This window comes from Haliotis rubra, unplaced genomic scaffold (genome assembly GCF_003918875.1).
Source record: "Haliotis rubra isolate DU_JTF1 unplaced genomic scaffold, ASM391887v1 Scf1947, whole genome shotgun sequence".
Taxonomy (NCBI): domain Eukaryota; kingdom Metazoa; phylum Mollusca; class Gastropoda; order Lepetellida; family Haliotidae; genus Haliotis; species Haliotis rubra.
The window spans coordinates 26,873-54,488 of record NW_025765944.1 but is presented as its reverse complement, the minus strand read 5'-3'; the positions used below and the strand labels follow the sequence as shown (position 1 = coordinate 54,488).

Sequence of the window (27,616 nt, the reverse complement as noted above, 5' to 3'; positions counted from 1 at the left end):
ATGCTGTCCCAATATCATCCCACCTCTTCTTTCATTTCAGCAATATTTGTCAGTAGAATATACAATGATGGTACGGGACCAGGTCCACCCAAGGGCTCAATTTAAAAAAATTACCCCTAGGGGAGGCCCTTATCCCGTACCATCATTGTATATACTACTACTGAGTTGCATGCAATATTTGACTAAAAACGGTCGAAAAAGTTTCTGAAATATTGACTTTTAAGTGAGCCCGGGTCGGTCGGGAAATATCAAGGCCTTTGACTGACTGACTGACTGACTGACTGACTGACACACACACACACACACACACACACACACACACACACACACACACACACACACACACACACACACACACACACACACACACACGCACGCACGCACGCACACACACACGCACACACGCACGCACACGCACGCACACACACACACACACACACACACACACACACACACACACACACACATGATTACATCACACACATCATACGGTGATACCATTACACACACACACACACACACATCATGATATCATACGGTGGGCGATCGAAAAGGGACTGTGTCGTGAGGTACGATCGATCATCAACTCCTTTCTGACGAATGCTCTCGGCTGTCATCTTTCAAGTAGGTCTTTCGGTTCGCCGGTCTACGTTGTACGTTTTCATGGACCATATCGGTGGTGCGTTTTCTGCTGTCTCCCTCGTATTCTCCTGGCTGGTACAAGTACTTAACGCTGACCCGGTCCGGTAATTTTTTCTCCGTATTATCGCGACGTGCTGCTGACGACGACATTCGACAGATTTCATTTTGATGGCTTCGACGGGTCTCTTGCCCACGAGTCTGGTGACTTCGTTGTTGATGGCAGCCACCACTTGAGGTAAGTGGTGTTTCCATCAAATCCTGCGAGTATTGGTGTGAGAACAGACGCTCGGCTAAGGTGCGATTGAATCTCTTGACTATGGCTTGGCTACGGTGAGCTCCTGCCACACCTCCTCTCACTTGGACTTTGTGCTTGGCCGGCAGCTGTGTAGAAGGATATGGTGTCAATTGAGGCATATCAGATTTTATTGTTATTAGGTGAAGGTGTTTTATGTAATTAAAAAATTATGCAAATAAAAAGTATAAACTGCCAAAAATATGTTTAAAGCTTTCATTGGTGAAGGGTTATGTAATAAACATTGTGGTTGTTTAAAAATCAGATTTACAAAACTGATAAAAGGTTTGGTTGAGGGTTTGTTAGTAAAATTCTATGTGGTTGAGGTGCATCTGAATTATGCCCCTTTGTGGAATATTTACATCACTAAGGAAGTGAGGTGGTTCATTCTGGCCTCAATTTCATATTGTGTGTAATGTGACCAGAGAATAAGTCTCTGATAGGGTACAAGGTTTTTAGGCATGTTAAATACCCTGAGTGTCCAAGCACATGGCACTTAGTATTCAGCATTGCACAGCACACCAGCAGCAGCAGCACTGTTACTTGCCACAGAAGGTTAGTTTAAGTAATACTTGTTTTGTTTAATACATTAAAGTTAGAGGTTGTTCTTTATATGATGCTTGAGTAAAACTTTTAAAATACTACAAATAAATAATTAGCAAATTATTTCTAGCATAACATGTAACTGTAATGTATGCACTTGTGTATGCCTTGGCAATTTTGTGAAATTGACAAATGTTGTTTGCAGGTGCCAAAAAGGGGTAGAAAACTCCATTCCATTCCATCGATGGGTAAGGTGTATTTTCCTCAGTACATTGTATGAATGTTTTGAATGTGGTGTGTATTTGTGTAACATGACTATTTTAATTTAATTAATGCGACCAATAAAATGTTATCCTATTTGTTATATAGAATATTCTCATAGAATGATTGTTTACTGTCCATTGGATTCTTTGCCAAATGTTTCAGGGTGATGTTTTGTGGATTTACTACCCTACGGAAATAAAATGTCCTCCCCTATACCAGCAGCTTTGTCATTTTGAAGAGCTGGGATCGACTTGCGATACGGTAGGCCAAGTCAAGCGACTGCGTTTGTATATGCGTTCAAAGGCTTTGGCGACTTCGTTCGAATCTTTCATTGTCAATGGTTCGGCTTCCTTGTAGCGACTGGCGACGTCGACGATCGTCAGGGCATACTTGTAGGTTTTACGTCTCACCCTGTCGTGAGGGAGAAACAGGAGGTCGGCTTGGTGGACGCAATTCGGCGTTGAAATGACAAATTTTATTCTCGGGATGTACCGAGGCGCCGGCAGGTAGACTTGCCAGATGGCTTGTTTTTTAAGCCAAGCTTAGGCGATGTCTTCCGAGATTCAAGCGGCTTTCGGGATGGCGTCCAAGCCTTTCCAGTACCCGCGTGGGCTGTAACAAATTTTCTCCATGATGTATGTATTGCGTGCGTTTTTATTATTTCATGTGTGCGTGTGTTCATACACGTAAGTGGTGACTCCGTCGATGGCGATCAATCGTTTTGTGTCCATGGAAGACAGCGAGGTCTTGTTGATTCTCAGTCCGTATATCCTGTGTCCGTCACTTCTCAGCATGTTCATTTGGTGTTTGAACATTTTATTCTTGAACAGGGCTTCCTTGAAACTGGCGTGCTTGATGTGTTTTTTCACCACGTGTTTTTTCACGCCTTTTGCCTTTCGGATTTTGTTGTTGTCGGCTTTCTTGATGGAATACATCTTTTCTCTCAAGCTGACGTACTCGGCGATCGTTGTGCCCGCGCATTCGTCCTTCATCTTGCCGAGCACTTTTTTTGTTGACTTGGCTGTGCATAGGGTGATCTTTAGGGTAGTTGCTGGTGTCATAGAGGTGCATGTGTTTCTTAATGTCCTGGCACCCTTGAAGAGCAACCTCCTCGTGGTGGGTGCTGGGTAACGCCAATAGCTCTTCGCCCCCGTGTGGACCCAGGGTCGAATAGGTCCACAGCACCCCATTGCTGGTCGTAAGAGGCGACCAAATTGAGCAACCCATTTGCGTGGGTTGCATCCCTGTGTCGGCAGAGGAAGGGAGTCTGGTGGTTAAGGATGACGGAACCGGCAATAGTGTTCAATAATCCAACACACCACTTCGACCCTAACTTTGACTAGACGGGTGGTAGAATAGGCCCGATTCTACCAATCGGCTGGTCACGCCTTGCCCTGTGCATGGAATGTCTATGCAAAATTTGGTATTACATAACACTTTTGGCCATGTTCAAAATGTTAACTAATATTCTACCAAAACAAATTAGCCTCGCAGACCCATGCACAGAAGGCGGTGGCTCATGGGCTAATCTGGTGATGCTGACCTCCGATTTCTGTACGTCTCCAATTGATTGTCATGGACAGAACCATCCTGACCTTTAATCTGGAAGGCAGCTATAGCATTTCATGTCAAATTCGCTGGAGTATAACACCCCGTTATCCCTGGTCTTTGCAGCTTAGAGATCCGCTGCAATATAAGATCGTCCCTGTTGACACTCCACGGCGGGTGGGGAGAGGGGATGCCGAACCACATTACTCACGACATGGCTTCCCAATACCCCGGTTCAAAACGAAGACACATGGATACCGACAACTCCTCGTCTGACAAGAGTACGCCCCTCCGATCTGACTACTGGCCACGCTTCCTGATCATTGAGGCTTGTGACAAGCAACCTTTGCAATTAAATCCTTTTGCAATCTCCAAAGGTATCACTGGTACCTGCGGAGAGGTTGCCAATGTTACAAACGCCAGGCTGGCTATGAGTTTTCTGAGTTTTTCTTCCTCGCTGGATCTGACTAATTTCACATTAACGCGTTTTCTGAAATTCTCCATCGTCTTGGCGAGCACCGAGTTGTTCATGAGTTTGTTCAAGTTTTTCTCAAAATCGCTGGTGGCCAGCTTTTGCAAGTCCATGTTCATTCGGATGTAAAGCTCCATCCACAGACTTTGATCGGATTTGAGCGCCCTGTGTATTTTCGTAAGTTTCATTCCCAGCAACAAGTACAGATTGCAATAGTGAACGACGTATTTTGATTTGTTCATCAAGTTCAAGTTTTTCAACGTTAGCCGGCTTATTGTCTCCCAGCAAGTTTCGTTGATATTCGGACATCCAGTCCGTTTTCACCGTCAATCCTTCGGAAGCTAGCGGACAGCTGTTGTGTGATTCATGTAGTTCTGCGGGATGGTCCAAGTCCACTTCGAGTGCCTTTGTTCGAATCCGGCACAATGCTATTCACATCAATTATCTCGGGTGAGGCGAGCCATTCGAATCCCCTGGTGGGGAGACTCATGGCCCAGCCGTACAGGTTGTTGGCGTCAAGATAGCCGGGGTTGTGACCTGGAACGTACTTGTTGTTTGCTTTGGCGTATCGTTTGGAGGCCATGGAAATCCCACTTCGCAAGCCTTTTTCCACGAACAAGTGCATGTCGTAATCCGTTCACAAGTCCAATTTAACTCTGGTCTTTTTCAACACGGCGTCCCAAGAGAGACCGGGGGATGAGAAATACCACGTAGGGTCCAGGCAATACTGTTTCGAGCACGTTTTTCTGAATATCTCGAACACGTCAGCCAGCAGCAGCAAGTTGCATGCGTTGTGAGCGGCACCTCTGTACTTGCCGGTTACATGGCAGTGATCTCTCACAGATTCCCCGTTCAGGGGTTCGTCGAACACGTGGCAATTCTTAGTCTTCTTGTGAGTGAGTTTATCCTTCGACGTCATGCACATGAGAGCAGGGTCTGACAACTCTTTCCTGACTTTTATCTCTTGTTGTAAGAATGTGAGATATGTTTTGGCCGCGTCGGGACCTCGGTAGACCACGGGAGTGTTTGTTTGTCCATCGCATCGAACGACCACGTAATCAGACCCCCAGGCTTCGTGCTTTTGCGTTTTTTATGAGGGCTTCGAAGTCGGCATAGATGATGCAAAGCACGGACATTTGATACTCGTGGTTTCAAGACGTCGTTTTAGTCGGGCATGTAGATTCGGACGGCCGTCTGTCCCACGCCTTGGGAATCCTCCCGGTGCGATTCCAGCAGGTCAGCTCACATGTAACCGTGCAGGCACCTTTCGCAGAAGTGTGTTTTTCCTGGCGTGCTTCAATTGATCGTACAACCGTCTGCTGAAACTTTTTATCCACGTGTAGTGATACTTGTCGGCTTGCTGGAACATGAATATATTGATCGTCTTGTGGTGTTCGTTTGTGAGGGAGCTGATCCTGTGCATGAGTTTTATTCCCTTCATGTCCGAAGATATTGATTGCTATGTCGACGTTCTGTTTTTCGATTTTGGTGACCTGGGAGATTGTGATGGGTTCGTCTATGCCGTCCCAGTTGATCCCATCATCTTCGGGATAGCTCGAAAGTCTCTCTGAATGTGCTTTGGCCAGAAACTTCACGGATCTGATCGCTACAATCATGCAATCATCGCCTTTGTTTCTTACGTTGACCATGGCTTGTTTTTTCTTGTAGTACGGTGACAGGTCCAGGTACGACCCTCCTTTGAATGGCACGTAGTTTGCTATGTCCAGGTAGATCATGTTGATCGTGTCCATGACCCAGCCCGAGCCCATGTGCGTGAAGCGTTCCAGGGATTCTCTTTTTGCAAATGGGGTGTCGATGGACACGTCGACGGATTCGGATTGCATCGTGACATCTTGCTTGCCTCTGAAGTAAGGCTGGATGTGATCGGTGGTGCCGTCCGTCTGCTGTTTATCCAGTGACATTCTCACCGTGAGTTGAAATTTGAGGCTTCCCAGATCGTTCAGTTCCTCGTTGACTTTGTCGGCGATCATGGGTTTGATGTCATAGACGTCCATGATTTTGTCGACGTTCATCCTCCAGCCTCTCAGATAATTACCTATGGCGTGCTTGGTCGACACGAATTCCAGTTTCAATGGTTTGTGTTCCTCCAGCAGTTCGAGGAGCTGGGCTTTCCTCACTCGCGAATAACCTCTGAGGCCATGTTCTTTTGCTCGGAGCTTGAGTTGTTTCACCGTGGGTTCGTCGACAATGTCGAGCAATTTCAACAGCTGAGATTTCCTCAAACGGGAGTAACCGATCACTCCGCGTTTTTTGGCAATCCTTTTCAGTTCTCGAACGGTAATCATCGTTGCTATATCAATGTGTGAAAACCTTTTTCTGAATACAGAAATAATTAAAATCAGATTCGAAATCATATCTCTAGTAGGGTTTTCACATGTGAAGTCAAATCTCTAATAGGGTTTTTCACATGTGAAGTCAAATCTCTAATAGGATTTTTCACATGTGAAGTCAAATCTCTAATAGGATTTTTCACATGTGAAGTCAAATCTCTAATAGGATTTTCATCGCTATGTTTGGCTGCGAGTCAAAACCTCTAGTAGTTTGTTGGTGTGCGAAGTATGTCTCGCAGTTAAATGTTAGCAACCACGTCAATACGTTGGATAGTTAACTTTCAAAAATAGAAGCGATTTCCAGCATGCACTTTAGATTTTTATTCTGAGCAGTCGGTAGGATTCGTTGAGGTAGTCTCTTTTCGTCAAGTAGATGACGTACCATGTCTGCTCCGTGGCCTTTCTAAAGACGATAATGGCATTTCATGCCCACGCCGCACAGTTCGCATTTGTACTTCAAGAAACCCTTTTGTATGGACATCAATGGCAATATTCGGTGGTACATTTCCTGCCACAGGTTTTGGTTTTTCCTAGCAGCACGTTCTTGCAGTTATACGGTGCATGCCTTCCCATCTTTATGTATATACACATAAATATATTTTAGTCTAATTATTAATTATTTGGCGATCAACACTGTCGCCGCTAGACCCAGCGCCACGAAAAACAGTTCCCCGTCTTTCTGTTCCGTGGAAGTCCTGTAAAACTTCGAGAGGGTAGGGGGTTCGTCGCCGTGAGGTTCGAGTCGTTTGCCAGTGAGCAGGTAGTATTCTAGCACGTTCTTGAACGTTTGAACGGCGTGGTTTTTGCGCGAGAGTTGGTCGTTGATGAACTGTATTTTGGTGTACTCGGCTTGAGCGGCTTGCATATATAATACACGCTCCCAAAAAAGAAACGCATATAGGAATTTCAACTGTATTTTAATGTTTATTTTGAAACATCTTGTAGGCTTTATGAGTCAATGAAATATAGTGAAATTGCACACTGGGAACGCAGACTTATCCGTCTTTGGCACCAACTCAAGGAAAGTCAGTTTGAGTGTCACATGGAGACGTGTGGTTGCGCTGAAGTCAATACCTTGTGTGACCACTATGGGCATCCAGAATTGCACGGCATCGCCTCGGCATCGAACGAATACATCTCAAAATTTTGTGTTGCCCAATCGCAGCCCACTCTGCCTGTAGTGCCTGGGCGAGTTGCTGAAGTGTCTGGGGATGAGGGTTACAGCGTCGCACCCGGTTGTCCAGGGCATCCCACAGATGTTCGAACAGGTTTAAGTCTGGTGATCTTGAGGGCCAGGGGAGCACATTGATGTTGTGGTTCTGGAGGAAGTCTCTCGTGTGACGTGCTGTGTGGGGCCTGGCATTGTCCTGTTGAAAGAACTCCCTCTGTCGATCAATGATTGGAAGGAGGTGTGGGCGTAGGATTTCGTGACAGTATTGTTGGTTGAGCTGTCAGGTTGCCCTGGATCATCACCAAATCACTTCTCCTATGGCAGGTGATCGCTCCCCACATCATAACACTGTCTCGGCCAAATTTGTCCACCTGGGGAACGCAAGCGTTGGCAAAACGTTCACGTCGACGCCTGTACACCCGCATTCTTCCAATTTGGGTAGGTTCCAGGCCTGAACGCTGGTGCACCATTGAACTCAATGTCGACAATGTTGTTGTCAAAGCACAGGGCCAAAATAAGGTCTTCTGGCACGTAAACCAGCCTCTCTCAACCTGTTCCTGACAGTCTGTGCAGGAAGCCTCCTCAATCCGGGTATTTTTCGAGCGGTACTGATCGCTGTAGCTTTTTGATGACATAGGTGATGTACCCGGATGTAGCAACCCTGCGCCGAAGTGGTCGCTCGAGGCTGCCCACTATGAGGGGAATCTGCTACCGCTTTCTGCCGGCGATATCTCTCCCAGAGCCGTGAAATGGTGCTTTGGTGAACATTCATGCATCGGGCAACTGCATGTTGAGACTGGCCAGCTTCAAGCAAACCAATGGCGATATGACGGTTGGCTTCACTTAGACGTGGCATTTTGCGTTTGTCAACAATACTCCCAATACAGTGAATAATGGACAGACAGTGATCAACCTTTTATACCCATCATTGAGACTATCTGATACCCAACTTTCACGTGCATTGCATATGAATTGTGTATTCTGCGACACTACACTCCGAAATGGAAAATCATGCTGTTAAATACGGGTATTTTACAGATGGTGCGTTTTGTTGTGATGATTCATAAACAGAGCAAAACATTTTGTAAAATGAATCACGTTTTAATTCATTGCCACATGAAATTGCTATTTTCATGATGCGTTTCTTGTTTGGGAGAGTATATATATATATATGAGGATATATTTCTAATTGCATCGTCTGTGGTTGCGGTGGTTGTTGCTTGTTATTATTATAACACCGCCGCCACCGACGCTTAATCCCGTTGCTGCAACTATCCACAGAGTATTATTATTATTTTTGTGTTGCTTGGCTAAACCACCTTTTCTACCGGCGGCGACTTTTTTAGGATTCTTGGTGACTAGTCGTATCGGTGTCGTCATCGTCGCTTCCACCTCCGTCGACGTTGTCGTTTCCTCCTGGTGCGCATCCATGTTGCTGTATATTATTATCATTATTATTGCTTTACTCTTTAAATCGACAATGCTTTGCCGTGATGATCGCAGTGGTCACTGGAGCTAAAAACATGCCGTATCTGTGGTACAGCACGCAGCTGACAGCGCTTGAAGTGTAGTGGATGAACGGATCTTTCTTGATATCTTCCCACAGGTAAAGTCGACGTTCCGGCGCAATTGGAAGGAAGTATGACGCTAAGCCGGCGTAGACTTGCGTTATGACAGACCCTATGGTTTTTGTCATTTTGGCGCCGAGTCTGGCTTCGTCTCTCGCGTACAGCTTGTCAATTTCTTCTGTTGGCATTTTGTGAATCTTATCGGGAGTGTGGTCACTCCCACCCAAGTATTGTTTGGCATTTGCCGCAGACCGCCAGCACCACTAGTTTCTCTCACTGGTCATTTTTATTATTATTGTCATCATCCAACATTTGTTTGAGGAGTTCGTCGCACTCCATCTTATAATGTAACCAGTGATTTTTAAGTCTAATAAAATAAAATGCGATGCACGCGAAACACAGCAACATTTGCTTAAGTTATGCTAGAATATTGCTAGCAGACTTTATACGCCACGGGTTGGTCGGTTTTCAGCAAGAGCTTCGTGTGTTTTGTTTCGGCGAGCAGCTTCTTCACTCGTTCTTATTTGGTCGGGATGACGTCGTTTTCTTGCAAGCACTCCTCGAACGAATCCCTGTCCTTGCAGTGAAACAGGGCGACCCATCGCATCTGTTCCCGTAAATCTTTAACCACCGGGTTGAATTTCTGAGTCAGCACCCAAACGCTTTGCTTCGTGTGTCGGCCCAAGAAGGCCAGGTACGACAGCGCGTCTCGTTTTTCAACCATCTCCTTGTTGGTGCTGCAGTCGTCCAGGATGAACAGCGTCGATTCTCCTTTCAGCTTGTGGTGGTAAGCGCGCAACCAGTCCTGCAGACGAGTTCCAGGATCGATTCTGTGCACATCCGGGTCCGTCAGAACATATGGTCTCTCCGTGTACGTCTTATTCACCCATTAAGTCGGGCAGAGAATGACGATGTGGTCGTACACGTCGGGATAGTTTCTTTCCAACCTGTCCAGCACAAATGCAGTCTTGCCGCACCCCATCTGACCGCACACGATGGGGCAGGGGGGATAGTGAGGTAAATAAATAAATGGCTTGCACGAATCTTCCATCTTGTGTTCCGGCGAGTGTTGCTTGATGGCCAGTAGTTTTTTTATCTCGTCCCACTGCTGGTAAGCTCGCATGCCTTGGCTGAACAACTTGTTGGGAACGCCCTCGATGGTCACTTCCACTTTCGTGATCTCAGGATTCCAAGTGAGTTTGCTGTCTCTTCAAAATAATTCGCATTCCGCAACAGGAATGATCAAGATGCCTTTAATCGATCCAGCCGGCACGTTCAGGTTGATGTTCCACAACATGTCACTCTTGTTCTTGACGGCCGGTCGGCCGGTGTCGCAGTACGCGGTTGTACAGGATGGACAGCTTTCCCGAGTACTGGTTGCGAATCTGCAGGGCCAGTTCCATGCTCGTGACGATGTCGAACTCCAGCGAGATGTTGTTGACAATGTAGCTGCCCTCCATGTCGTCCGGCGTGAAGATGACTTTGCCGTAGTCGTTGAACGTGACTTCATATTCTAGCCTGTTGCCCAGCGCAGCCTGGTAAAACGGCATGTGCCCCTCAAGCAGCTCGAACGCGAGCGGTATGCAAAACCAATTTCCGTACACCTTGGCGGTGGCTTTTTCTCCTGTTGTTATTTGCCCGAGCTGGTCTCACACGTAAACTTTTCCCACACGTAGGTCGTTCAATACGTCGTTATTCCTTCTTATTCCTTGCTACAACATGTCATTGTGTTCGTTTGAGGTTCTCCAGAGGTCCATGTAACAGTGAAACACGTCGCTGTCGTCGATGCTCAGCACCTCATTCCCGCTGATTTTTATGGTGGTTTTCTTGACGATGGCATAACCCAGGTTGTTCACGATCGTGCATTTGTCGTTCGTGGACTCCAGTGTAATCTGAAAAGCCAGTCGGGCCGTGCCGGGAACTATGACGTCGTTTGTGGGCAGGTTGGGGAATCAGACCAGCAGCGATTGGTTTTGAACGATCGTGCTCGGATTGTTGGTGATGGTCACCGACTGACGCATGGCTTTGACACCGAGTGGCTCTCTTGATTTTTGGAAAGGATCTAGCTTTCGTCCGTAATGCGACATTGTTTATATTGAACCTATGTACATTTTTAGTTTAATATATTAAAAAAATGGCTGATGATATTCCCATGGCCGATTTAGAATTACACCAGCTGAACAATGACGATGATGTAGCAGACACCTCGTTCATGGGGGACACCGTGGGCAACGAGCTTTTAAAGCAGGCCGTGGATGAATATTATGATGCTTGAAAGTGCAATAAAAATTACGTCAAACCATTGGGTTGCGACTATCCGAAGTTCAAAATCGCCAACGAAGGTACACTGCGATTGAAAGCTCATCCGGAGGTTGATCTCATGAACAAACACACGAGAAAACCGCTCGCCCTGTCAACGCTAGCCAGTTGCCGTAGCGGTAGTCAACTGATACGCGGCGAACTAAACCTGCGAGATTACGGCGGCGGCACACGACCCAAACAACTTCCGTCAAAGGTGGTTTCGAATTTCCCGCTAGGGAACTTCGAGGTCCAGACGAAGCCTTGAAAAACGTGTGCGGAGAACTCATGAACAACATGAGTAAACTGAACGCAATCGACCAGCACATCGCTCGTGAGAAAAGAAAACTCGTCCACGACGATGAAGCCACGAAAAACATCGAGAAAAGATTGCGCGACCTGGAAGACGAGAGTCGGACAAGATTGGAAGCCACTTCCTCCAAACGGGAAGCCCTCCAATCAGACGCGTGCGCGAAACCATCGACCGAGTCTTGAAGGAGGACACCACATTGGCTGACAGGATACGAATTCTGTTCCAGGAACAAGGAATCACCATCGCCAGCATTCTTACGGCTTTGGGCTTCATCGTATTGACCCACCAAGCCCAACACCAAGTCCATCAGGCGATTTCAGAGACTGGATAAAAAACATTTGAAATCTCTCGGCGAAGCCCTGGCTAAACTGGCTGGCAAAGCCGCCAAAGCGCTGCCTGGCATCTTGGGTAGCATCATTTCCTGGTTGTTAGGCTTCTTGTCGAAAATGGTCACGCGGCTCGGTCAAAACCTGTGAGCTTTCGTCGTCGTCATGGTGGGTCTGGTGTACGTAGCGGCTAAGGAATTTTTAACCAAATGAGGCACAGTCCGACTGCAATCCCACCGACCACCAACGCCATTTTGCGATTGACGTGTCGCTTATTGTTTGCCTGCATGTGCGGTGGCAGCTGCTGTTGTCGTAGTGGTGCTACTTCTACTTCTCGTGTCGGGTGCCATGATGCCCATTTCGTACGTCCTGGTTCAAGTCCAACTTTTGATAAGCTTTCGCGATGACGATTGTTGTTGTAACCCACCACTCTGTTCATCCTCAGTCGCATGTCGCTCAGAGCCATGTACAGTCTCGCGCCGAACACGTAGTCGACTTTTGACTCGTCGTATTCCAGCGCGTTTTCATAGCATTCGATGGCACTCGGTAGATCGACCGGTCTAGCAATGGAATCCTCGATGTTAGCCACAAACTGTTTCTGCGCGTCGTAAGCTGTCCCTTCACGACCCAGGATGCTGGAACGCATTTGCGTCTGAGCACCTAGCACGGCCCACACGTACGTTTGAATCGAATCATTCAACCTGATGACACCCTCACGACAAAACCCTTTCGAAGTGTCCAGCATGAACATTTCAATTGATTTCCAATCGTCCGTGGGTCCCTGCTCAAACCTCCAAACGCTGTAATCTTTGCTGTCATTGAAAGCCATAGAATCGTTGTTCCACTCGTTTGTCTTGACTTGTAACCCCAATCTTTCACTAGCTGTTTGCTGGCTTCTGCGAGAGACATGTTGTGAAAGATGGGAATGCCCAAACCGTGGTTCGGACCTGGCAATCGACCATCTTTGGATCTAGTTCGAATTCATCGCAAAGGCGTTTGTACGCACGTTGATCGTACGGATCGTTTACGGCATTCCACGCCTTGTCCTGCGGAATAGGGGTGCTGATTTTTTTCAAAATACGTCTGATCTGGTAGAACACGTGAAAATAGATCATGGACTGACTCAGTGGACCACGACGAGTGTTGTTCAACGTCATACCGCAACCCGTTGTCGAGCACCGCATGGCAAAATTGAATTGATTCTGCCTAAAATTGCATCGGGTTGTCGAACCAAGCGTGTACCGTTTTCACATTAGTGACTGAAAACCCGTAAATTTTAAACACATCGATAAACCGAATAATGAAATGTAAACCATTCTTTGCATTGACCACAATAGTCGGTTGCGTGAGATCGATATTATCGCTTTTAGCATAAAACACTCCAGGTTTGTACATATTTTTTGTATATAGTATACATATCTACTTTTCAATATGTACATGACACTTCTGTGAATCACGAGCGGCGAGTCCGTTCAACTGCTGCACGCCATCAATAATACGTCCGGTCAGCTCAAATTCACGTTCTGCGACATCACCTACTACCCACGATGTTTGAATATCAGTAAATCTATAGGAAACAACAGGATATTCATCGATGGAATTCGCCACGATTTGTCCGATGGTTATTACAGCATTTGCATGCTAAACCTGATCTTGTTCCGTATCGCATTCATCTCGATCAGGTGAGCACGACAGACAACTTTCAAGGCGAACGACCTTCCACCCTGATGAGAGCCGTGCCGGTGAAAACGGAAAAGTACAATGACGGCAGAACCGAATCGTTTTTTTGTCGCGGCAGTACAAGTAATTAATCAGAGGCAACATCACGGAATTAAAAATATTGGTCTTAGACATTAAACACTATCCCATAAGTATAGGATATCTCAGCGCGACGCTGCACATACGACAATGACAGAGTCTCATGGTACTGGAACATGCGTTAGAAAATGTGCCAACATAGCGATCTCTGACATCGGGACATGCGCGGATTCGACGAAGCTGGAATCGACGGCAAACTGTACGCCTTGAAACTGAAAAACAGCATTTACAAACGCCTTGAACTGCCGCCCTCTACTGCCGCCGCTGGTGGTGGCAACAACCTAGGGGATTTCGTTGATACCGAAGGAGTGGTAAACAACACTCGGTACGACCTGATATGGAACGACGAGGACGAATGGACGAATACCCTAGCCTTTCACGGCAGGTTGTTCAACCTGGACGATGTCGAGACCACGGCCGTCTCCAGAAACACGCAGCACACTCTCATCTTCAACCACGACAACAAATGGGTATTAGTGCCATCCCAAATCGACTGGAATCTCAACATCACGCTCAACTCTGCACGCGTTTTCACGGACAACAAAGATCACTACCTGACGAAAGTCGTGAACAACGGAACGCTGCTTGTGGCTTATTTCCCTATGCAAAGACGCAGCGTGATCGTCCGCACGTTGAGGCAAAGAGTAGCCGACATGCTGTCGAGCAAACCCGGGACGCAAAACGTGGGATTGCAGATGGTGTCGGAATTCAACAGCATGGTATCGGTCCTGGAAAATATGCCGGCGAAATCCACGCTCTGCATCCAAGTCTACCACCGTCAGCGAGTGACTTCATCAAAATCTTGAAAGGGATCAAACTCTTGTGGGCTAAACAACAACAATACCAAGTTTGCTCTGTTTACGTGAGGGTGAACGTTAACGCCTACACCAGTCTACAGGGAGTCACTGTGGCTGTGGAAGACATGATATCGCTCACCGAAATCTTCCTACACGACAACATATATCTCATGGGTTTGAAGTGCACGTCCGAGGAATTATCCAATAACCAATTGAAAACCATTTCGTAATACATCATATATAAACGAGGTAAACCATCATCATCTCAACGTAACGCTAGCTCTTACAGGACAACGTGTACAAACAACGAGAAGTCATCATCGAAGTTTTTTTTAGAGATACCCCGCACAAAAGGTGCAACTTCTGGATGCGTTATACATACGCTGGTACAAACGACATGAAAATCAACGCTGTCGTATTTATGTACAACCAGGAACAGTCCCCACCAGAAACCTCGATAGAGTCAAGGTTATTCAGGATGGATACACCATTACATTCGAGGCCATTTTTTCAATCGAACATTTTCATTTTATTAGCTGAAAGTATATTCACCGACGATTAACGGAGGACCAATTAAATACTATTTAATAAAAAAGAGAATATATACAGAATGGGACTGTACCCAGTCATGGATGAAGTGGCAAAAAACACGGGAAACCGTATATGGGTTCCATTTGTGACAGATATGTGAGATCAGACAACAACTAGAACGTGAACGCGATACACGGTCGGCATAACAGAAAATATATCACAGGGCCGTCAATTCCGTGGACGGTGTTTACAGTGCTTTGATTTCAGTCAGCATGGGATTAGACGTAGCAGGTATTGGGCTATTATCCACCATCGTGGCCGCACCCGTGGTGCAAGGCATCGAAAAAACAGCCAGAGTGACAGGGTTGATGGGATTGGCGCTTAAGTTCGTGTCTCGCAGACTGCAACGTAAAGCATTGAAACATGACGAAATTAGAAATCTAGCCGAAGCGAAGTTAAACACAATAGACGATCATATTTCCACAGAGCTCACGGACTCTAAAATCTCCGAAGAAGAGTTTTGTTTGGTGCTATCAGAAATCGCAAAATATCACAGAATGAAACAAGATATTAGGGCCAAGTCTCTCAAAAGCGCCGTCATTTGCGAAGACGAGAAAAGAAATTTCATAGAACAAGGAAAGCAACAGGCCCGACAAGCCTTCATTACGACAACCAAACAAATCATAGGAGATTCACAATAAACTTTTTCACAGACATCAACGTAACGTAGCCAGCCAGGCTGAGGCGACTCCCGGGAGGAATGCCCGGGGTCTTTTTTCAACATTGAATAATTACCCGGTTGCTATTGAAAAATAACCCGGGTCACGTATTGAAAAGATACCCTCGTTGAATAATGACCCTCGCTGTTTCCAACGCTGTAAACGTACGAAGCCAACTGAAACACCCTTTATTAGCTTTCTACCCATCTACTTATTTATGTATATTTCTAGCAATATAACTTAATTATAGATTCGTGTTTGTGTTTTAATATGGTCTCTCTCAATTCCGTGTGGAATGGCTAGTGTACACATATTTATGGTTTTATCAAAATGTTTTGTTCAAAATGCTGTACATACGGAGAGACCGAAATAAATCATTTGTTGGACGACTGTGCCTGTCATTGATAGACGCCACAGATCCAGATGGGAACATCCAAATCTTTGATATCGTGCCGATGCACGTCCGTATAAAAATGTTACACATTTCAAAAGAGTATAACACTGATAAAGGCATTGCATTTCAACACTCTTAATCAACGTGGAAGAACAAGAAATCAAGGATATCTAAGATTTCAAAAGCAGTAGGAACTACCCAAAGTGGGCGTCTAAAAATCAAACTTTCAAACTTTCGGCAAAAATGTGAAAAATTCAATCTGGATAACAACAACCTGTTTTTCAAAAAGAAAATCCGGACTGTGAGTCCCTCACAAGGCAGATGTGCCAGTGTCCCTATTTCTTGAAACAAACTTAAGTTTTAACTCAAATTTCAAACTGAGTTTGACAATTTGAAACAGCTGAATTTTTAACTCAACTGCATTTTTGAAATAACCACCCCCTAATCAACTTAAGTAATCTATCCACCAAACTCAAATTCTCTACTATGTTTGAGTTTTATATCGATTTCAGTTCATTCTGGGAAATACATTTTCTCAAATTTGAGTAAAAACTCTAACTTAAGTCAAAACTCAGACTTAAGTTTGCTTTGAGAAATCGGGCCCAAAGAGCGTCCATCAGGAAATGGGGGCACACCTTGGTGTAAATAAAACGTAAGTATACACGCTATTTTAAATGCAAAATCTACTGATATTCTAATGTAGCTGCGGTTTTATTTTATTTGACCTTTTCACGCGTTTAAGTATATATATGAATCCGCTATTACCTGTCCACTAAGGCGTATATAGAACATAAAACTTGATAGCAACGTTAGTTTTCGTACAACATAAATTTCCTTTGAATTATACCGAGAACAAAAACTTAAACGACACTAACACTTCCAAAAAGGTGAAAAGCCGTGATTGATGAACGTGGATTTTATACGTCATTGACAGACCTATGGCTACATTCCTTCTCTCCTATGATATTGTTCTGTTTTGATCCGATATCCTATAGGTGACTGACGGTGATAGTGTTTTTTGTTGTTGTCATGGCTATAAAAACATACATTTCTCAATATTCAGTGTTATCCTAATGAAACTGCAATAATTTTATTTTATTGCTTTTGTGTGCCGTAAAAAATCATCTCTAAGCAATTATGTTGTTTTCTTTCACAAAGCTCTCTTCACTTTGTTCCTTCACCACAACCAGACATCTCATCCCACAACATTACACCCACCTTTATAACCATATATCCCCCACCCCAACAACACATAACGCCTGGACATCCCCAACCCTACAAGCATACACCCCAACCCTACATCGCACGTCCGCATATCCCCCACACAACCATACCCCCTCCCCAACAATCAAAAAAAATACCCCACACCCACCCCCACCCACAATCATACATCCCCCCCCCACAACCACTTATCTCCACCCCAATAACCAGACATCCCACCCCTGCACATTCCAACCCCCACAACCATATATCCCCAACAAACAAATAATCAATCAAATTGGATATGTGTATAGCGCTACATATGCAGAGTCCTGCTCATGGGCACTTAGTCGAATGCTCGTTTGAAGAGGATCGGAAACAGTTGATATTTTCCAATTTTCTGACATTTTCAGGTAGTCCATTCCAGACTACAGCACCAGCTCAGTGATTTGAATCCATGTGATAAAACATATGAGAAATGGTACATCTCCAGGTATTAATAACGTCCTTATAGAAATGATTAAAACAAGTGAATCTAAAATAATGCCCTTTTGAGTAGCAATGTTCAATAAAATATTTTAAATGGTTGTTTCACACAAATGTGGAGTAGAGCAATTATAGTTCCTTTACCCAGCTCACACGGGAAAATATATACTTGTGTTTTAAATGAAAGACTAACAAAATGGGCAAATGTTATGGATAAAGCTTCTGAAACTCAAGCTGGTTTTCGGAAGGGCTATTCAGTTGTTTACCATATCTTCACATTGTATGCTATCATCGAGAAAAATCTGTGTAGAAGAAGGTTTTATAAAAGCTTTTGGTTTTGTAAATACAGATAAACTCTGGAAATTGCTTTCATCATACGGCGTAAACCAAAGTTGCGAGCTCTTATGAGTTTATATAAAACAGTGAAATCGTGTGTCAGAGTTCAATCCGAGTTAACGGTACATTTGGTTTACGGCAGGGTTGTATGTTGAGTCCAATGTTATCTTCATTGTTTATAAATGAACTTCCTGTAGAAATCACAAATTATGGTAAACATGGAAACCAATTGTTTCCAGATGTACTTGAAATTCTAATGTTGTTATTTGCGGATGATGTAATTCTTGTGTCAGATACTATTGGTGGTCTTCAGTGCCAGTTAGACACTTTAAAATCGTATGCAGATAACTGGTGATTAACTGTAAATTTAGATAAAACTAAAAATCTTGTTTTTAGGAGAGGTGGGGAATTAGCGGTTAAGGAAAACTCGCTTTATGATCAGAGAAACATTGAAGCGGTAAACTGCTACAAATATCTAGGGTTTGTTTTCGCTTGTAATTGTAGTCTTAGACAAGTTGTCTCAGAGCTTGCAGCTCGTAGTAAGAAGGCTCAAATGGAATTAGCTATAAACTTAAAGGTCACATGCAACCAAAAAATCAAACATAGTTAAAACAAAAGTATCACTTATTCATCACATATAATAAAAATTGCTGATTATGAAAAAAACATATAAACAAAATTATAAGCGTACAATCGCAAATCAAAAGTGCAATATTTTGTATTTGGGTTTACTTCCCAAGAAACGAAGCAGCCGGGACACCGAACCCAGTCAGAGCGGGTGGGTGTGCACTCAAGTGTAACGGCTGGTTCAACATTTGCAGATGCCCTCACGGCTCATTGTGTGTGTATGTATAGAGATGTTGGGTTTTGTAAATACATGCACAGTTTTTGTGTATAACATTTTGCATTCAATAGACATCATAACATGTCATGTATTCAAGTATCACACCTGCCTGTTTGTGTAATTACATAATGTGACAGAGACCGAACTCGGGCCATAAATCAATGCGATGTGTTTATGGTGTATAGCCTGATAGGTGTTCAAATTGCATGTGGTCAGTGATCGAAGTTGTGTATTGAATATTGTCATTAGCAGACGGGCAGGCAGACACATAGGTGTCAGTAAAACAGACATTGTGTTTTGTCTGTGACAACGACATATCTATATCACAGTTAGAAATTCTGTCAGGGCTAAATAATGACACTGCTTTTAAGTATCGAACTGAGAAAGTGACTCGGTAAGAAGAACGTGTGGTGAAATTATATAAACAGTTAACTCGGTAATCTACTGTCATAACATAAAAAGCTCGCGCCTGTGAAATATCAACAAAACATTAAAAAAATAGCTCACACCAAAGCCTTCACCGAGTATTCACCGGACAACCCCCTTCCAAGCTGTGCGAACCTATTTCACTGCGCATGTGACTATGACCGCAGCCCAGCGCAGCGCAGCCCAGCTGTTGAAACCGCTTTTTCCCCCAAGCGCTGGGGGAAAATTAGTGAATCGATTTCGCTAGTTTTTTTTCATCGCGTTATTTTTCAACTTGATAAGTTGAATTTGCAGTTTTGATGATTTGTTCTGGTAAGTCCATACCGAAAGGTATCAGAATCTGCAAAGTTGTGTTTTACGTTGCATGTGATCTTTAAGGAAATTATGACCAATACCTATGAAAGTATTTATATTAATATTTGACAGCCAAATTCAGCCAATATGTTTGTACGTGTCAGAAGCTTGGGGGGTTAAAATCCGATAGCACTGAAAACAATTTACTTACAAGGATGTAAAATGTTTTTAAATGTCGGTCCACAGACACCAAATGCAATAGTATATGGAGAATGTTGACGGTTTCCAGTTTATATTAATTCCTACGTTCGAACGATGAAATATTGGCTTAAGGTAATGACATACGGTATGCAACATTCAAGGAACGCTGACAAAGTTACTTCTGTCATACATTATAAAACGTGCAACATACTACTGGTCCATTTTCAACAGTACAAAAGTACTCTCGCCATGATACAATTAATCAAAGAGACACAGACCTACAATAACACAACTATATCAGAAACAGTTGTGCCACGGCACTGTAGTTCACGGAAGCGTGCTTAGCGCAACGAGAGAGGTCAGAACGAAAAACACAGCCAAATCCGTAACATGATATGCATGCGTTACGCATTGCTATTTAACAAATTCCAGCTGAATCGGTGCGAAAATGAGCCACTAATGACACAAGATGGCAATTTTATAATGGAGGTAAAATGCGATGCACAGCAAAACCCACACTTTATTTGTTGATTCTTACTATTCAGTACCTACATAGTAAATTTCAAATGTTCAGCTTCATCACTCAAGTAGATAGTAGTTTCAGAGAACATGTTTTAAAGATATAACTGAAATTAAAGGCCGTGTCGAATAACAGGTCAAACAGAGGTAAAATGGCGAAGTAAAGCAAATGTGTTGAGTTTGCTATCTGGCACAGATATATCACCTTTCAGCTGATTCACTGCAGAAATTGGGGACTAAAGAGCGAAAATGTCATTTTCAGTATATGGCTGCTGTAGTCGCCATATCTGAAATTGGATCGGAATGCATCTAACAACCTTTGGTGTCCTCTTGGTTTGGATCATGTATGTCAAGTTTCAGCCTCATCGGCTAAGTAGTTTCGGAAATGATGTTTACAGATGTCGCACGACGACGGACATACAGCCAACGACATAAGCTCATCTGAACCAATGTGCGAAATAGTTTCCAAATTGAACTTACCAATGCCTGAAAGTTTCTAGCCCACAAAATTTATCACTAGCCCGAAATTTGAATGTAGACACGGGTTTCATCATTAAGCTGCCAATATGATGAACATTTTTTTATCAGGCCATAATCTTGCATGATTTAAAAGTATATTATAAGTTAACATGTCGAAGAGAATTATATGTTTTCAAATCACCCCATGAAAGTTCACTTGCCAGTCGGCCCAGTGAATGTTGAGAATTTACTGGAATATTACTAGCCACGGACTACCGGACCAGTGGCTATTTCGCACATTGCATCAAACCACAGATGTCCGGTACGTTGCATACGCGTATATATCTTAACATATGCATCTTACTTGACAGTGTAGAAACAGCGAGGGTCATTATTCAACGAGGGTATCTTTTCAATACGTGATCCGGGTTTATTTTCAATAGCAGCCGGGTAAATATTCGATGTTGAAAAAAGACCCCGGGAGTTGAAAAGTGAGTCCGGGTAATAATTCAATGTTGAAAAAGTACCCGCCGGGTACCTTTTCAACGCGGGTGTGTTTTCGATTTCAATCTTGCACCGGCCGTGCATCATAGCCGAGCCGAGACACACACACACACACACACACTTATACAGCTCAGAACAACCTTCGAGACGGTAGCGAGGTGATACCTACGTTTCGTTTACCTCAGACAGCTAACACAGTCCCGTACACATCGCCCACCGTGTGAGGATAGTTTCTCATCATGTTTTTTATCAGTCTTGCATGTTTATTTTCTGCTTAATGTAGCCATACAGTAAGCCATCCGTACACCAAGTTGAGAGACATACACACACACACACACACACACACACACACACACACACACACACACACACACACACACACACACACACACACCACACACACACACTCGTCCATCCACAGAAACCTCGAGATACCTGCATTTCATTCACATCGCTACAAGTACGTCCTTGCGAGATGGTAGCAAGGCAGATCTGAGGAACTACAGATAGCTGTGTTTCATTCAGATAAAAACACCTCTCGCCTCTCTAAAATATAACAAGTACGACAATACGTTGGATTGTTAGCCTTTCGCCAGACCGCCCACATGCTCACTAAAAAGTAATTATTTCCTAAACTATTTGACCGATTTTCGTGACATTTTGCATGCATCTTGGCAGATGGTTACGCTATAGCAAAATCGACATTGGGAAAACTCTCGTTGACTTCATTAGATTAATAAAGACTTAATTACGACAAGAAGTTGAACATTTTACCTTTTTCCTGCCGACCCCAGGCTCACTTAAAAGTCAATATTTCAGAAACTATGTGACCGATTTTCGTCAAATTTTGCATGCAACTCAGTAGTAGTATATACAATGATGGTACGGGATTAGGGCCTCTCCAAGGGCTCAATTTTTATATTGAGCCCTTGGGGGGCCCTGGTCCCGTACCATCATTGTATAAACTACTTTGTAAGATTTTTCTTATTGTCACTTTGCATCATAAGTCCCCAAACATTTTCTATTGGATTTAGGTCAGGGCTATAGCTTGGCCAATCTAATAATGTCATATTTTGGGTCCGAAACCAGGCCTGTGAATGCTTTGAACGATGTTTTGGGCCGTTGTCCTGCTGGAAAATACAAAAATTTCCATAAAACACGTGAGCAGATGGAAGTAAATGTCCCTCGAGAATATCTGTGTATCGCTCACTGTTCATATTCCCTTCAAATACACAGAGGGGCGTTGACCCTAACACAGATATGCCACCCCATACAATAAATTTCGGACTGTTCTTTGGGCACTGGTACAAAGGATTTTTAGTTTGTTTGGTCTAGAATTTCAGTGTATTAGGAAACAGCCACAAAGAACTTTCATCTGAGAAAATCACATTGTCCCAGTTAAAATTTCTATGCTGTAAGCACCAGTTCAACCTTCGCTCCTTTTGTTCAGCTTTCATGATCGGTGATGGAATTCCTAGACTTTTCTGCCAACCTATTTCATGCAGCTTAGGTCTAATAGTCTCTTTACAGACAGCCACAGTTCCTCTATCAATCATATCCAGCCTTAAGTTTTCTAAACTCCTTCGTTTGTTTTTAGAAACAAGAATACCAAGCCGCCTCCTGTCACCGACAGTCAATTTTCTGGGCCTACCTGCGCCTCCCTGGTGCTCAATGCCATATCCATTTGCAATATTTTCAAAACACGATAAACAATTGACAAAGGGATGTGTGTTCTACTTGAAATCACTTTAGCTGATCTGATGTCCTTGTTATAATACTCTAAAATAAACTTCCTCTTCTCTAAATCATCCATACTGAGGATCACTGAAAATGTCGCCTGCTAGCAAGTACAAAAAGGGGGATAACTCTTCACAAACTAATGAAAACGGATTAAAGGATTTGTCTCTCTTGAATGAAACCAAGCACTTGATAGCTGGTCAAGGTTGTTTATACTAGAAATCCAGTGAAACATATTCCTAAAATTCTCAATAATTTCTGGTCAAACTATAAATGTAATGAAGTAAAATCGTTTTGACCAAGCGTTTAAATATATATTAACAGTCAGATATTTAAGCTAACGAAATGTGTTCATTATAAACATATCAAAGAGTGGGGTAGTGTGAGCAGATTTTGGTCGGCCATTTTGATTTATGACGTCACATAGGTGTGACCATTGTGTGAACTAATCGACTGTTGAACCCTTAAGCCCCACCCTCCTTCGGGAGTCCCCTTTCGAGCCAGGTGTGTGTGACCTTCAAGTTCACCTTAGTGGTCTGTGATTATTATTCAAATATATTATGAGTGGTATGAGTTTGCCGACTCGAGTGTTCACCAGCAAAATCTTTTATCAACGTAGAATTAATATCACACTCTGCATATGAGGTAAAATTAGCTGCAATTTATTAGGTCAAAAAGTTGAAATGTCAGAGCTCATTTTGTTAAATCAAAGGTATCCCACTAGCCAGTTTAAAATACGCTGTCATTTGGTACAGAAGGAACAACTATAAAGTTCTGAGTATACATTTTACATATGTGTGAACAATAAACGATTGTAGCTGTTATCAAATAAAATTCATGCGCCATTTGGGCCCCGTATAACTGAAGAGACATGTGACAGCTGTGATTGGATGAAATTGTGTAAGGTGTTATGTTTGTTAAAAGCACCTCCATCCAGTCATCAAAACTGACCACCATTTTAAGTATTTAATACTGTCATTTGTATCACTTATGCTTATGCATGTACTGATATGTTCAAGTAAGTGACAGTTTGTGCGGACCTGAGGGGTTGTGTTCAGCTACCTGTGTGTGGCTTCCTGTGCTCGCAAAGTTAGCCGGTTCAAGTTGACCCGAAATTGTTTTATTGTAATTTATAGGTCAGACTCCAATCATGTGTACATTGAATAGTCGTTGATAATGTTCAGCGTGGTGGCGAATGTAGTGTCACAAATGGTCAGCTTCAGTTATTTAAAGGTCAGACTGTAATCATGTGTACATGGAATGGTCGTTGATAATGTTCAGCGTGGTGGCGAATGCAGTGTCACAAATGGTCAGCTTCCGCTACGTAGGGAGAGAAGTGTCTGACCGGAATTAAAGACAGGAAAAAGTAAGCCGTTGAGGACTGAGGGTGTCAAGTGGTTGTACAGTGATGAAATGATTTAGCATTTGTCATATATTTTACTGAATAAGAAAACAAACCTATATGTGTCCTCTTGTAAAACTTTCCAGTGCTTTTACTCAAAATTTTAAAGCTGAACTTTACTCTATAATTGCGAACATAACACACACACACACACACACACACACCCATCTTATGTCCATGAGTACTATATATGACACTTTTTTGTGACATCATGTGACACATAGGTTACTCACATGCCGTTAGCCACTCTTATTCCACAGACAGTACAATGAAATACTGGTGGAAGCTTCTTGTGACTGTATTGTGTGGGGTATGAAGAGGTTGGGACCTCCTGGTGTCAAGAATTGTTTTGTAGGTTAAATGTATTCAGTGACATAGGGAGGATTATTTATCAGTTGTAAAACAAAGATTTGTACAATGAACAGTTGTCTCATGTCAATCCTCCAGCAATGCATTCTATGAGTGAGTGAGTTTAGTTTTATCTTGCACCCAGCTATATGGTCTGTAAATAATTGAGTCTGGACCAGATAATCCAGTGATCAACAGCATGAGCATCGATCTACCCAATTGGGTTATGATGATGAGATGTGTCAACCATGCCAGTGAGCCTCACCACCCGATCCCGTTAGTTGCCTCTTACGACAAGCATGGGTTACTGAAGGTTATTCTAACCCGGACCTTCACGGGTATAATACATTAAGAAACAAGAAAGCATATGAATATACCAAGAAAACATTGACAATTCATCCCCTAAAGTTGCGTTTATTGACAACCTGCATTAATTTTCTCTTAAAATTCTGAGTGGCAATTGTCCTCACTTTTGTTGTACGTCTCACATAAATCGCTGGGCGATTCGTTGTTCATACATGCTTTGATGTGTACATTGTTAATGGCTGAAAACAGATGTAAAACAAGTGAGACTGTAATAAATAATCTGTCTGTCAGTCTGACTGACTATTATAGTAAAAATAACCGGGTGGCAATTTTCCTGGGTAGCAACTGCCTCCAGGTCCCTCACGATACGATACGTATCTCATACTGAGGTCACGTACCAAAGCTCACAGTCACTAAATGTTTTGGTAGTGATTACTAGAGAAGGAAAGACTGAGCAGCAGCCAAGTATCCATCAACCACACTCACCAAGTCAAGTCATGTTTGATCTTCTGTGTAACAAAATTACAAGAGAAAAATGCCCTGTTTGTATTTAAGAAGAAAGGTTTCTTTATGAAATATCGATGCAACCTCTAAATAACAATCGATACATATCAAGCCATGAATCGATACTAAAACAAATGAATCGTGTATCGTATCATGCAATGATTGCCGGTGATGCACCGTACGGCGAAATAGATAGAGTATCCCTTAATATACAAGTAGCCAAGAACGTTTAACTAGATTTATTAAAGCCGCCCCCTTGAATTCTCATATTTGATCGGATTATGCTTACAAAAACAATTTACTTTGCACACTCATATATGTGTGTAAATATTTATGCATATGTACTTCAGTATACAGCAATTACGTGTACGTATTATTTTGCAACAATGAAGTTCATCGAATGTGCTCATAACAGCGACGACTCATACTTTAAGAAAAACCGAGTTGAAAATGGTGTGGCTCAACCGGCAATGAGCATAGCTGAGTGTTCGTATGATTGTGGCTGTCCCGGCAATGCTCTATTAGCTAATCCATGTTACCGTAAATAATGGGTATCAAATATCAAAATATTCGTTATGTAAAATCTAGATATCCAGTTAAATTGTTCGCGGAGAAAAGTCCAGATCACGCAAACTGGCTGCCTCACGTAGGTCCTCAAACACCTTTTACGAATTATTTATGATTATACAACCAATTATTCCTTTGAAGCCTTTTAACTGATGGGAGGGCCAAAGAAATTCAATGTGTTATCTTTTTCCTATAACTGTTTGAGATAAGAGAGATTGTTGCCTCAGTTATTATAGTCACATTCATGACCATTTATTGCACAAATATACTGATAAACAGCCTCATATATGACGCCTAACAACTCTTTCCATTTCATGGCTGTTTTTTTGTGCAACATTTATGACTAGATTTTCCAAAATCAGTATTTTTGCCGACGTTGCGGGTTGATTTAGAGTTGAAACATCACAATAAATGTTATGGAAAATTCTTGTCCAAACTTCTCTGTTGATGAAATATACCAATCATACAAACAAAAGTAGTTTACATGAAGACAAAAAAATACAAAACAATAATACAATCTACAATAAAAGCAGAGAATAAAGAATAAAATAAACATAAAACTATTAAAACTGGAACCAAAAGCCTCAACGAGAATAAAGAAGCCGCCCATTATATGTTAACTAAACAACGGCACCGAGGTTTGTACTTGAAATGTGGCTTTAGCAGCAACTGGTATTTTTCAAATGTGGCTTCTCCTACACTCCACTCAGTACTACAAACAACACAACACTAATATGGCATGTCGAATGCGGTGCACTCCTGTTTATTCTCCATTAAACTTCATCATCATCTTTATCATCATAACCATCATCATCATCGCCATCAACATAAAGTCCAGATCATACAAACTCAATGACGGACTGACTGAGTTTGGTTTTACGCCGCTTTTAGCAATATTCCAGCAACATCACGGCGGGGGACACCAGAAATGGGCTTCACACATTGTGCCCATGTGGGGATTCGAACCCGGGTCTTTGGCGTGACGAGCCAACGCTTTAACCATTAAGCTACCCCACCGCCCCAAACTCAATGAAGATATCAGTCATCATTGCAATATATACAATTTATGACAATGTCCTTAGTGTGATATACAAACAGGATCACGTATTATCAGTTCACATCATATACACATGCTCGACGTATTATCATGGCTGGTAAGCATACACAATATGCCAGAACTCACACGTATGATCATGGTTCACCATCACATAACATGTATGTACTCACACCTATTATTATGGCTTGACAGCACACACAATATGTCAGTACTTACACGTATTATCATGGCTCGTCAGAACACATAATATGCCAGTACTCACACGTATTACCATGCTCGTCAGCACACGCAATATGTCAGTACTCACGAGTATTATGATGGTTCGTCAGCACGCACAATAGGCCACTACTCACACGTATTATCATGGTTCACCAGCACA

General features: G+C 43.0%; 3 long non-coding RNA genes across 3 annotated transcripts in view; 2 read left to right on the top strand and 1 right to left on the bottom strand.

The window, feature by feature from the left end:
* LOC124274820 overlaps positions 1-1,379 on the top strand; it is a 9,717-nt gene extending 8,338 nt beyond the window's left edge. The window contains exon 3 of the long non-coding RNA XR_006898043.1: positions 1,035-1,379. This is a non-coding gene — a long non-coding RNA (uncharacterized LOC124274820). The remainder of the gene's footprint in view (positions 1-1,034) is intronic.
* LOC124274819 overlaps positions 1-20,966 on the bottom strand; it is a 25,867-nt gene extending 4,901 nt beyond the window's left edge. Inside the window, exons 1-3 of the long non-coding RNA XR_006898042.1 lie at positions 20,834-20,966; positions 14,679-14,683; positions 2,254-2,264 (exon numbers count right to left, since the gene is read on the bottom strand). This is a non-coding gene — a long non-coding RNA (uncharacterized LOC124274819). The remainder of the gene's footprint in view (positions 1-2,253; positions 2,265-14,678; positions 14,684-20,833) is intronic.
* LOC124274824 lies at positions 12,280-27,616 on the top strand. Its single transcript, XR_006898047.1, has 3 exons — positions 12,280-12,293; positions 17,724-17,728; positions 27,548-27,616. It is a non-coding gene; the product is annotated as an uncharacterized LOC124274824 (long non-coding RNA).